The 13451-nt window shown below is 43.4% G+C and overlaps 1 long non-coding RNA gene across 1 annotated transcript in view; it reads right to left on the bottom strand.

Annotated features, from left to right (window-relative positions):
• Window positions 1-204: 204 nt before the first annotated feature.
• LOC310700680 overlaps window positions 205-13451 on the bottom strand; it is an 81559-nt gene continuing 68312 nt past the window's right edge. Inside the window, exon 4 of the long non-coding RNA XR_014522706.1 lies at window positions 205-393. This is a non-coding gene — a long non-coding RNA (uncharacterized lncRNA). The remainder of the gene's footprint in view (window positions 394-13451) is intronic.

Here is a 13451-nt window from a genome sequence, read left to right as displayed (position 1 = left end):
GTCGGACACAACTAAACAACAACACCTTTTCAACACCTTGCCAGAAGACTGCTGGCAATCTAAATGCTCTTTTTAGAATGGCTTCGTAGCTCTGAGAACTTTCAAAACTAACACAGACTCCAGATTGCTGTGTGCGTGATAAAATGCATAATGCCATCCTCTCTGCTTCCTAGAATTTACAATGCTATTTATTCTTCATTGCATTCTTATTTATTTTACGTAAACTTCTCTCCCCCCCCCCAAAAAAAATGCACTGAAAAATCAGTTCCTCCCTTCCCGTCGCTGAAGATTCTCAGTGTCTTGCAGATTGGGGCTCTCTCCAGCGGCTCGTCTTTCATCAATCATTCCTTTTCTCATACGTGCTGTCCAATCGTTGTTCCATAATGCTGTTTACTAAAAAATGAAAAACAGAAAAACCTAAATAAAATGTGCTGAGGTCAACACTGCAGTAATAACAAGAACTATAAAGCATGGAGGCAAACACACACCTCAGCACAAACCATCCTATTATTCTGAGATAAAAACTCAAGAGAGGGGTAGAGGAAATAACCCTGGGCGGGGGAGATGGCAGAGAACCTAAGAACTCTCCTAACATTTTTAACCTCTTTATGTCTCCTTTGTAAAATGTTAGTGGCCCAGTTATATTGATAGACTGTGAACGGGGCAGTGCATCACCCAGAAAGGGGCCGTAAAGAGCAACTTGTTTGTTCAAATTATGGAAACAGTATTTCTTTTTAAAAACGTGTCAGTGTACAGCAGGGGCGAAATATAGCTTGTGGAGGCTAAATCTTCTTTTCAGCAACGTACGTGAAATCAAAAGTGGAGCTCAGCCTTTCAGGTGTTATCAAAAGAAAGCCCAGTTGCATCACGTGGTCCTTGCTCGTAGCCTCACAGCACAGAGAGCAGGGGGGGACCTGTGGCCGTCCAGACATTGTGGGACCGGGCGTGGTGAAGCCATGAGTGGGGACAGGCACACACACAAACAAGACACAATTGAGATACAGGACAAGTGTTGGAAAATTCCATTCCACCTTTAGTTGCAGACATGGAACTGTTGCATGTCACATGTCTGTTTACATACCAGCACAGTCTGCTGGGAACTTCCGTGTGTGTATAGCTTTTGCTTTAGACTCTGTCTCTCTGAGGAGAAGAAAGGGATACGACGTGTTTTCTTTGTCCTGATTTATGCTTAATAAATCTTTAGCTGTTAGTATGTTTCCACAAGCCTCATGCCTGTTCTGTTTGCACAGTATGCTCTGTTACTATAGCATGCTTGGGCTTTTGAAGTCTGAGTCGCTGACAGGGGCGCGGACTTATAAAAAATATAGGGGGGGCCCGGGAAAGCTCATGAATAATAAATAAGCTCATGAATATGCAGATAAAGTGGCGCCGCCTCCTCGTGAGCGAATAGGGGAGAGCGTGCTGCGCCTATTAATCAGCTCCGAAGGAAATTGGGTGGAGCTTTTGCTCGGGAGGGAGGGCAGGAGGCATGCAGCCCGACCCTGTGCATTTTGGGCTGGGGGAGGGGCGGCGGTGGCGCTCTGCTGGAGGGGCGCCCAAGATTATTGGGGGGCGGAGCCCCCCCAAACGAATTTTTGAGGGGGCTCGGGCCCCCTCAGGCCCCATGGAGTTGGCGCCTATGGTCGCTGATTTACGTCGCACCAGAGATCGGGGAATCGTCATGGCTGGAAGGGCATGATCCAGCTGGGGGCTAGTCAGCTGGCATCTCGACCCCCGAAGGATGCCAACAAACAGTACTTGGGACACAACTTTTATTGATTACAAATGTAAGCAAGTTTTCACAGAACTGTATAGTTGGGAGGGACACCAAGGTTTCATGCAGGAATCTCAGCTAAAGCATCCATGACAGATGGCCCCACCAACCTCTGCTTGGAAACCTCGAAGGGAGGAGAGTCCACTACCGAGCGGGAGGCTGTTCCACTGTTGAACAACTCCCACCATTCCCTCTCTTGCGGAATGGCCCTGCACCCAATGTGGACGCGGGTGGCGCTGTGGTCTAAACCACTGAGCCTCTTGGGCTTGCCGATTGGAAGGTGGGCGGTTTGAATCCCCGCGACGGGGTGAGCTCCTGTTGCTCTTTCCCGGCTCCTGCCAACCTAGCAGTTTGAAAGCACACCAGCATGAGTAGATAAATAGGTACCATTGTGGCAGGAAGGTAAACGGCATTTCCGTGCACTCTGGTTTCCGTCACAATGTCCTGTTGCACCAGAAGCGATTTAGTCATGCTGGCCACATGACCCAGAAAGCAGTCTGTGGACAAACGCCGGCTCCCTCGGGCTGAAAGCAAGATGATCGCCACACCCCATAACCGCCTTTGACTGGATTTAACTGTCCAGGGGTCCTTTACCCTTTTTTTACTTTTACCCGATGCACACTGTTCCATTTGTTTCCTCTTGCTTGCAAACCCAGTGAACTCCAATTCAGTGATACCATGCACATGGACACCACCTCAGATGTACAGTGGTACCTTGGGTTAAGAACTTAATTTGTTCCGGAGGTCTGTCCTTAACCTGAAACTGTTCTTAACCTGAAGCACCACTTTAGCTAATGGGGCCTCCCGCTGCCGCCGGAGCACGATTTCTGTTCTCATCCTGAAGAAAAGTTCTTAACCTGAGGTACTATTTCTGCGTTAGTGGAGTCTGTAACCTGAAGCATCTGTAACCTGAAACGTATGTAACCTGAGGTACCACTGTACACACCTTTGCCTAACTGTGACTTACGTTTTCAAATTGGATGGGAGCTAGTTGGAAGGTAAACGCATCGAACATCAGTATTCCTCAATAAACTATGGGAGCTATATCTAGGGATTGTGGGTAACATCAACATATGTACTCCACTTCAAACACCAGTGGTGGGAAAGCACTGGAGCAGGAGGAAATGGTCATGCGTACAACTCTATGGCACCAGGTTTACATGCGGCCTGCCTCTGAATACCAGGTGATGAGGTAATGTCTATTGCCTTCAAGCTTGGCTTGGAGGTTTTCTGTAGGCATCTGCGGAAAGTAGGGTGCTAGGCTAGATGAACCTTTAATCTAAGCCAGCTTGGTTCTTTTTAAGTTCAGTTCAGCCAATCGGATGAATTGGTTACCACTCAGTGAATATGGCTCCAGAGGGGAACTGTGTTCCCTCGATAAGAAGTACACACTCTCTCTCTCTCTCCTAATACAAAAAAGATAAGAAAGGCTTATCGGTGATAGCTGGGTTGTGTTAGCTGTGCCACAGCACTGAGCCATCATTCAATAAGTGCAAGTATCACATGGCAAAACACGGACTTCGGAATCGATCTTTTCAAACGTATCTGTCAAACGGTGGAATGGAAAGGAATCTGCGGGTTTGCTAAACAAAACTTGAAGCACACAGGGGTTTTAATGTTTTGCTTCCATGTGCTTTATTTTAAACCCTTCCTGCCCTGTGAGATTCCACATGTATGCTGCGCCCTCTGACAAAGCCACTTCCGAGCTAGGGAGGAGGTGGGGTTGCGGGCTTCACGCCCCTCCCCACACACGCGGGGGCTGAAAGCAATACCAGGGGAATCCTCGGCTGGCCCGGGAGGCGTGGCCGGCTCTATTTATGGCTGGCGCCTCAGCTAATCAGGTTTTCCCTCCCCTCCCACCCTTTACACTAGGCTCTCTGACGTTGCTATGGACTTCGGTTGGTCGCCATCAAGGGGCCTGGTAGGAATTTTTCCAGTTGGCAGATTGGCACCAGCCATTTGGTTTTCGCCTACCTCGTAGCAAACCGTCACAACTCCCGGTATGGGCAGTTAGGCATTGGTGGGGGTATTATTATGCAGAAGAAGTGGGGGGAGGAAGCGTCATCACCTTCCCCCAAAACAAAGGGTAGTCTGGTAAAGGATTCCGGGGGGCGTGGCCTTGTCCTAAGCCTATGGAGGTTTGGGCTCACGGCACGCCCCCGAGCGGTGACCCCGGGGGAGCTCCTAGTTGATGTGCATCAGCGGGACTCCCCCTACTGGTGGTTAACCCTTACCGGTCTTCAAGCAAGCGGGTTGAAGCCGCCGGTTAGTTGATAGGACCAATGCCTAAGCCAATACCGCTCAATACCACCTGTAATCAATAAAATTGTGGCCTAATTTGATCCATTAACTCGAATTCTTGTGTCTCGTGTCCTTATTTCTGAGGGGGAGGCGGGAACTCGCCACGCAAACATGCACCTGGAACCTTGGCAGTAGAAAAAACATCTTGGAGGAGAGGGAGAGCAGCAGTTTAGAGAGTCTTTAAAGTCTTTTTTTTTATATAAAATTTTTATTGGTTTTACAAAATTTTTTAAAGAACAGACAAACACTTAAAAAGACAAACATACACGTATAGTTTCATAACATATTTTCATAAACCTCCTTTCTTGGACTTCCCCATACCCCCCCTTTCTGCATCCCAATGTCCATAATTTTATAGCAACTCCCAATTATTACTTTCCAACCTCTGTCATCTTAGTCCTCTTTATATTCTGACCTTATATCACTGTATCCCTTTGTTTCTGAAAACCACAACACTTTAACATTCATTAAGTTTATAGTAGTCCTTAAGATAACTTTTAAATTTTTTCCATTCTTCTTCCACCGCCTCTTTTCGTTGGTCACGGATTCTGCCTGTCATCTCGGCCAATGTCATATAGTCCATCACTTTCATCTGCCATTCTTCCAGAGTGGGTAAATCTTGTGTCTTCCAATACTTTGCGATAAGTATTCTTGCTGCTGTTGTAGCATACATAAAGAAAGTTCTGTCCCTCTTTGACACCAATTGGCCGACAATGCCCAAGAGAAAGGCCTCTGGTTTTTTAGGGAAAGTACATTTAAGTACCTTTTTCATTTCATTATAGATCATTTCCCAGAAAGCCTTAATCTTCGGGCACGTCCACCAAAGGTGATAGAAAGTACCTTCGGTCTCTCTACATTTCCAACATTTATTATCGGGCAAATGATAAATTTTTGCCAGCTTGACTGGGGTCATGTACCACCTGTAGACCATTTTCATAATATTTTCCTTTAAGGCATTACATGCCGTAAATTTGATACCGGTGTTCCATAACCATTCCCAGTCAGCTGACATGATGTTATGCCCAACATCCTGTGCCCACTTAATCATAGCCGATTTGACTGTTTCATCCTGTGTATTCCATTTCAGCAACAAGTTATACATTCTAGATAAGTTCTTAGTATTGGGTTCTAACAGTTCAGTTTCTAATTTTGATTTTTCCACCTGGAAGCCAATTTTCCTATCCTGTTTGAAAAACTCCATTATTTGCCGATATTGAAACCAATTTTGTACTTTATGTTTCAGTTTCTCATGGCTTTGTAGTTTAAACTTATCTCCATCCTGTTCCAAAATTTCCCAATACTTCGGCCATCCGACCTCCATATTGAGTTTCTTCACTGCTTTAGCCTCCACTGGTGACACCCATCTAGGGGTTTTGTTTTCCAACAGATCTTTATATCTTGTCCAAACATTAAATAGTGCTTTTCTAACAATGTGGTTTTTGAAGGCACTATTGACTTTGTCATACCATAGATATGCATGCCAACCAAAAGCATTATTAAAACCTTCCAGATCCAAAATGTCTGTGTTTTCGAGGAGCATCCATTCTTTCAGCCAGCAAAAAGCTGCTGCCTCATAGTACACTTTTAAGTCCGGCAGGGCAAAACCCCCTCTTTCTTTAGCGTCTGTCAATATTTTAAATTTAATTCTGGGCTTTTTGCCCTGCCAGACAAATTTCGAAATGTCTTTCTGCCACCTCTTAAAACATTCCATCTTGTCAAGGATCTGCAAGGTCTGAAACAAAAATAGCATTCTAGGCAATACATTCATTTTGATCACAGCAATTCGGCCTAACATTGACAGTTTCAAATTTGACCATATTTCTAAATCTTTTTTAATTTCTGACCAACATTTTTCATAATTGTCCTTATACAAATTCACATTTTTAGATGTCAAATAAACCCCTAGGTATTTCACCTTCTTGACCACTGTCAAGCCTGTCTCCTCTTGGAATTTCTCCTTTTCCGTATCTGTTAAATTTTTCCCTAAAACTTTGGTTTTTTGTTTATTCAACTTAAATCCAGCTACCTGGCCAAACTGTTGTATTATTTCTAACACCCTTTTCGTACTAGTGTTTGGCTCTTGCAAAGTCAATACTAGGTCATCTGCAAACGCTCTTAACTTGTAATGTTTAGCTCCGACCTGCACTCCTTTAACCTGCTGGTCATTCCTAATCATATTCAGCAACACCTCCAGAACTGAAATGAAAAGTAATGGGGAAATTGGGCACCCCTGTCGTGTTCCTTTTTGTATCTTAAGTTCCTCAGTTACTACATTATTTACAATCAATTTAGCTTTTTGTTCAGAGTATATTGCAGCCATACCATTCTCAAAACCTTGGCCTACCCCCATCCCATGAAGATTCTTTATCATAAAGCTCCAAGAAATATTGTCAAAGGCTTTCTCCGCGTCCACAAAAATCAGTACTGCTTTAGTGTTTATATTCACCTCTAGCTTTTCCAAAATGTCTATTATATTCCTTACATTGTCTGCTAGGTGCCTTTTGGGGAGAAAGCCTGCTTGGTTCTTATGAATCTTTTCCATCAACACTCTTTTAAATCTTTTTGCCAAAATGTCTGCAAAGATTTTGTAATCCACATTAAGTAGTGATATTGGGCGGTAGTTCTTCAGTTGAGTCTTTTCAGTCTCTGTCTTTGGTATGAGTGAAATATATGCTTCTTTCCACGATTCAGGTGCCCTTTTTCCCTCAAGAATCTCGTTACAAACTTCTTTTAGTGGTTGAGTCAACCATTCCTTCAGCGATTTGTAATATCTAGAAGTCAGTCCATCTGGTCCTGGAGATTTGCCCAATTGCATGTTCTGAATGGCAGCCTCTATCTCTTGTTCTGTTATTCTCTGGTTCAGATCCATCTTGCTTTGATGAGAGATTTTTTGTAATCCATATTTATCAAGGAATTTGTCTATATCTTCTTCATTTTGCGGGCCTTGCGTATAAAGTTTTTTAAAATAACTCAAAAAGCAATTTCTAATTTCATTGGGTTTAGATATATTCTTTCCATCCACTTCTAGGCTTGTAACCGTATTTAATTTCTGCCTTTTCTTCAGTTGCCATGCCAGAAGTTTGCCACATTTATTTGCTGATTCAAATGTCTTTTGTTTCATTTGCCTTATCTTCCATTCTATCTCTTGGTTCATCAATTCCATATATTGTGTTTGATATAGCTTAATCTCTCTTAAGATCTCCTGGGACTTTGGTTTTGTTCTTAATTTTTTCTCTCCTTCCTTTATCTTTTCCAAAATCTTTTCTTTTTTCTCGTTTTGTTTTTTCCTCTTTATTGTATTTTGTTGAATCAAGAAGCCTCTCATGACCGCTTTGCTTGCGTCCCAGATCACTCTTTTCTCTACGTCGGCCCTCAAATTTATTTCAAAATAGTCTTTTAGAGTTTTTTGGGCCTTCGTGAGGATCTCCTTATCTCGAAAGAGGGTGTCATTCATTCTCCATCTAAATTGACCAGTTATTGTAAGTTTCATCTCCATCTTCACGGCATTATGGTCGGAGCAAGTTTTTGGGCAGATTTCCACCTTCTTAATCTTTGGAGCCATAGCACTAGTGATCCAAATTTGGTCGATTCTGGTCCAGGTCATCATTGCTTGAGAGAAAAAGGTTCCCTCTCTTTCCAGAGGGTTCCTTGTTCTCCATATATCTATCAAGTCCATGCTTTCCGTCATTTCAAAGAAAGTCTTAGGAAGTCTCCCTTCCTTACTGACTGTTAGTCTTTGTGCCTTGTCCATGTTAGTGGAGACCACACCATTCATGTCTCCCATAATTATCATATTGTAATCCAGATAGTCCATCAGGGTTTCATAGAGTCTCTTAAAGAAGTCAGATTTACCTTCATTTGGTGCGTAGATTCCAACAACTAAAAATTTTTCTCCTTGTACTTGTATCTCCACTGCCAGATATCTCCCTTGTTCATCTTTAAATATCATTTTTGGGGCCCATTTCTCTTTCACATATATTACAACTCCTCTTTTCTTGACTTTATCTGATGAAATAAATTCTTGTCCTAGTCTTTTATTTGTGAGTAATCTCCTGTGAGCTCTAGTTATATGAGTTTCTTGTAGACATATCACGTCCAGTTGTTCTCTGTTCAAAATATGAAATACTTGTCTTCTCTTCAAAGGCCCGTTGAGCCCATTACAATTCCAGCTAAGGAATTGCAGCGCCATCTTGTTATTTTCCTGGCACTCCTCCAACAGCCCCGAGTTGTTGCTCTTCTTCTGATGGTGGTGGTTTTTGTCCAAACGAGAGACTCAAGATGTCTAATGCTCTCCTTTGTTCTGCAATTGGATCCACGGTCCCCTTCTGCAGGTCCTCCTGGTTTCTTCCCAAAAATTTGTCTTTGTCTTGAATTGTCTTTATTTTCACCTTCTTTCCGTTGTAATCAAAAGACAGCCCTTGTGGGAATTCCCACCTGAAGCGGATGGAGTTTTTCTTTAACAGAAGAGCTAAATCCTTGTAGAAGTTTCTTAAATCCAAGATATATTTTGGAATGTCTTTGAAGATCTGTACAGCTGAGTTTCCAATTTGCAAGGCCTTTTCAAAATGTAGTCCTAATATTTTGTCTCTTTCCTCCTTGGATCTAAATGTGATCAGGCAGTCTCTCGGGGTCTTTCTGTCCTGTTTTTTGCCCAATCTAAAAGCTGTTGTAATTTTAAATTCGTCTTCCTCAAGATCCCAACAGTCAACAAACTCCCGTGTCAGATATTCCACAAGGTTATCTCTTTCATTCTCTGGAATCAGTCTTAATTTCAAATTTCTCTCTTTTCTCTGTAACTCCCACAAGGCCAAAGTTGCGTCATGCTCATAAACCTTCTTAGCGATCGGCTCTAATTTCTCTTGCGTCTCTCCAGCAGTAGCTTTAGCATCTTCAGCAATTTTACGCGTGGTAGCATTTTCCTCCACCAATTTGTTTATAGATTCTGTATTCTGGTTTAGTCTTACTGATATTTCTGTTAATTTTTGTGTATTTTCTGAAGTCTGTTTTGTCAGAGACTCCAAAGATTGATTTATTTTAAGCAGGGCTTCTGTCACGGCTTCCATAGAGACAGCTGTCCCTTTTTCTTGTCCTGTTGTTCCTGCCGATCCAGCAGTTACGCCTGAGATTGAGCCTCTTTTCCTTGTCTGTTGCTGCTGCAGCTGTTGTTGTTGTTGTTGCTTGGTCTTGGCTCTTGTGACTATCTCTTCTTGTGAGCCACTCATGTCAAGGTCGTTTCCCACGAGAGCTGTTCCCTGTTGGAAAATTCCACTCTCTTAGGCCGTGCCGAACTTTACTTTACCCTCTAGAGGGAGCAAATCAAAATGGCCAAAAAATAAAATGTCCAAGTACTAAGACAAAGGAGAGTGTCCAAAGATGTAAAAAAAAAAAGTTAACACAGTTAAAGCAAGTATAGCTGAAGGCTTGTAGCTACAAATTGCCACCGTTTCCCAGTATATACTGTTTCATCTTATTATGTACTGTAGCCAAACACTGTATAAACTTTATGTCACAGTATCACTTTTACAGGAAAAAGTCAGTTCAGTGTCCTATTGTCCTAAAAGGCAGACCGTTTCATGCTTTTGATAACTGAGGCAGCAGAGGATTTTTACTTTAGGTAGATCATGCAGTTTCTAAAGTCTCTTTCACCTCCCCTCTGCCCTGCTAGCTAGAGGGGAGATATGAGGTTTAAATGTCCGGTTTAGTTAAGTAAAGAGCAGGCTTCAACGGATGCAGCTTTGAAGTTCCGTTGCTTTCGCTTTCATGCAGTCGGGGGGAGGCAGACTTCCTTAATTTTAACCTCCCCGCTTTTAGCCCAATTTTCTCAATTTAAAGGATCCCAATTGGTTTTCAGCTCCTACTCACGGGAATTCAGTCCAGATTTTCTTTTCAGGAAGGAATCGGCGCTCTCCGCTTATGGCGACGCGGCTTCACTCCGCAGGCTGGGTAGCGACTCTCAGCACCGCGCTCACTCCCGATGCCGCTCCATAGCCTTTAAAAAGGCTCTTTCGCAGTACCGGGGGGCGCAAAGGTGCCCACCGAATCTCCTTGTTCTCAGGCTTCAGCGCCTGAGATTTTAGGGGTCCCCCGCTCGCCGTAGCGGGTAAGACCCGAACTTGCGGAGCAGTCCTTCTCCGGAGCTCGGAGGTAGGACCGCCATTAAGCGCTGGCACCGACCGGAAGTCGAGAGTCTTTAAAGTCTTGACAAGACTTTACAACTGTGCCTTGCAGGTCTGCTGAAAACATGCTGCTTGAGAACATGCTTGTAAACCGTACAAAAATAATAATTGGTATGAGGGCCAAAGTCTAAGCAGAAAAGTAAAGGCAATTCTGAATGGTGGTCTTAAATTCACATTTCTATACAGCTTGATTATTCATCCTAATCCCAGTCCGAGAGAGAGAGAGAGATCAGAAAATGGGCACATTCATGATTAGACCCTCCAGAAAGAGATGTGCTTAATCTGAACTTTTGTCTCTGAAAATGAAGTAGCTGCGACTATATGACCAGACAGTGGGAGGGGGAGAATGGGAGCATCAATTTGGTGTAGCACTATGTGGTTACTATGATAATGTGCACATGTAACCCTGATGATAGAAACATGCATCATGTCTTGTTAGTACAAGGGAGAAACAGCTGCTGGAGGTTGTGTTCCAAGGGACTGTGCGAGTCAGTGAAATCACATCTATTTGAAACCACTGGGGAAACCCTGCAAACACCCCATTCTGCCCCTGCCCCATTCCACCCCTCTCTGTGTCATTTCTGGGTAACTTCCAGACTCAGCGCAATGCACGTGTGCGCATTCACACACATATTGAATGAGCATAAATGCCTGTACTTACAAATCTTGCTAGCTTCTTTATGCGTATCCTGTGCTTCTTGGCATCTTATGGGCAACGCCCATCTTTTTGGCACAAGAATTAAACCTACTGCTCTGCGGAAACCAGTGCTAGGTAGCAATTAACTTGTTTTTGTTTTGTTTGTTTTTTTAAAAAGAAACCTCTTCTTTAATCAGCATTCTCCCCATTTATCAGTTTTGCAGAATGGCAGATTGCAAATATCCATGCCCTGTGCCTGTCCAAAATGCTTTTCATTTTACAGCACAGCCTCTGTTATGGCAGCCTTAGGACATGCTACTGTAATTCTGAAAATTACAACACGCAGGAAAAAAATGATACACTGGGGCGCCGTAAAGCAGCCTAATGAAGCTTGGCACTCTAAGCCAGGCATCCGCCCTATAATAAGGACAAGCTACCAACATATTTATTATGGCCTTTTACTAGTCAACCAGCATTAGTTATAGCCTTGGTAGTCACATTAGATTACAGCCACAGCACATTTTACTATAGCTGTCTATCCCGCTCGAACTGTCAATCATGCTGCAATGATTCCTTCATATCCTAATACTTTTACACTGCAGCCAAGCTGAAATAACACAAATGCTGCCTCACTAATAACTCCGTGGTTTACCCAGCATTCTGTTTCAATACGTTCAGAATAAATTTTAATCTTCACCGTCGAGCAGAGTGGGTGAGATCAAGAAGTGCATTTTAAAAAAAAAAAAAAAAATCAGAGCAAAAACTCCACCAAACTCCAAGACCATCGCATTCTCATAACCTCCTTCCCCGAACTCTAACTCTCTGCAGGCCTCAACGGTTGGTGCAAGGACTCTTGGGATTTCAATTGCAAAGGCCAGGTGCTCTTTCTGTGCCTTTTCTGACCTTTCTGGATTCTTCTGGGCTTGTTTGGGGGATTTTCAAAATCACTTCTGGGTTTGTTGCGGTGTGCATTTGCATGCATATTGAATGTGCTTAAATTGGGGGGCTGCCTGTATCAGTATCACAGGAAAAAGAGCTGGAGGATTATCAGGAAATGCTAATCCTTCTCCCTATGAAAAACATGATGTCAGAATGCAACCTTTCATGTGCCTTTTCCTTATTATGTCCCTCCTGCTGCTGCTGCTGCATGTTCCTATTGGAACCGGCCCTTCAATTAGCACCATTTAAGACCCAGATTCCCCAATTGCACCTATGGCAAATGTATTTTTAAGGCTGTAGTGTTGCCATGTGGAAATACTTTGAGCATGATGCTTGTTTGAGCAGATGGCGTGTGTTCGTTGACACACCAAGTGAAGATTTGCAGCACAATCCTAGGCAAGAAGAATGTATTCAATAACCTGACTCCCAATATTCCAAACTCGGTCCTCTTTGATTTAGGAATGGACCGTTTGGTTTGGTTTGGTTTGGTTTGGTTTGGTTTTTTTAAGTGGTTCCAATACCCACATACAGTGGTACCTCGGGTTACATACGCTTCAGGTTACAGACTCCGCTAACCCAGAAATAGTGCTTCAGGTTAAGAACTTTGCTTCAGGATGAGAATAGAAATCGTGCTCCGGTGGCGCAGCAGCAGCAGGAGGCCCCATTAGCTAAAGTGGTACCTCAGGTTAAGAACAGTTTCAGGTTAAGTACGGACCTCTGGAACGAATTAAGTACTTAACCCGAGGTACCACTGTACTGATAAGTGCTGTGGGTGCCAGCACAAAATGGTGGCTGTAGACATAAAAAGAGGTGCCAATATGGGTGATTACCATGACCAAAAATCTGGAGAATCTGGAGAAATCTGACTATTTTTGTTTCTCATTTTTCCATTTAAAATCTGGGAGCTACTGATGGAAATAGGCTAAAATATTACACTATAGAAGTAACTTGGCAAAAGCTGTCACTTTCATTCCCCAGTGTCCATCTCTCTGCTGGCACATTTCCAAGGCAGAAATGAGACACTGAACTCCAGCAATTAAAAGGATATTAACTGGCTTTTTAGATTTCCACATACACAGCCAGCATCACCACAGACACTAACGTGAGATGCCACTTTATACAATTAGTCGTTCGGGGAACACATGCCAATAAAGACCTTGCAGAGCTTTGCCTGGTGGTGGTATTGAACTGGAAAGCTACTCAGACAAACCCCTCCAGGTGCTTTGACATTAGCATCTTGATTTAGATGACATGGGACTTGTATTGGCACCAGCCAAGTCCACACTGATGAACCACACCAATTAAAATGGAACTCTTGGTAAGTAGATGCTTTATTTATAAATCACCCAATTGCAAATGCTTGTCCTGCAGAGAGTGGTAGGTATGCAAAAACCAACCAATCTACTTGTGAGATCTACATGATTGCGTATCTCTTATATGAAATTACTTCTGTACTTTAAAAGGTAAAGGTACCCCTGGCCATTAGGTCCAGTCGCGGGCGACTCTGGGGTTGTGTACTCATCTCGCTCTATAGGCCAAGGGAGCCAGCGTTTGTCCAGACAGCTTCCAGGTCATGTGGCCAGCATGACTAAGCCGCTTCTGGCAAACCAGAGCAGCACACGGA

The sequence above is a fragment of the Podarcis liolepis genome (genome assembly GCF_965112155.1).
Source record: "Podarcis liolepis genome assembly, chromosome: 2".
Taxonomy (NCBI): domain Eukaryota; kingdom Metazoa; phylum Chordata; class Lepidosauria; order Squamata; family Lacertidae; genus Podarcis; species Podarcis liolepis.
This window is presented reverse-complemented; position numbering and strand designations above follow the sequence as displayed.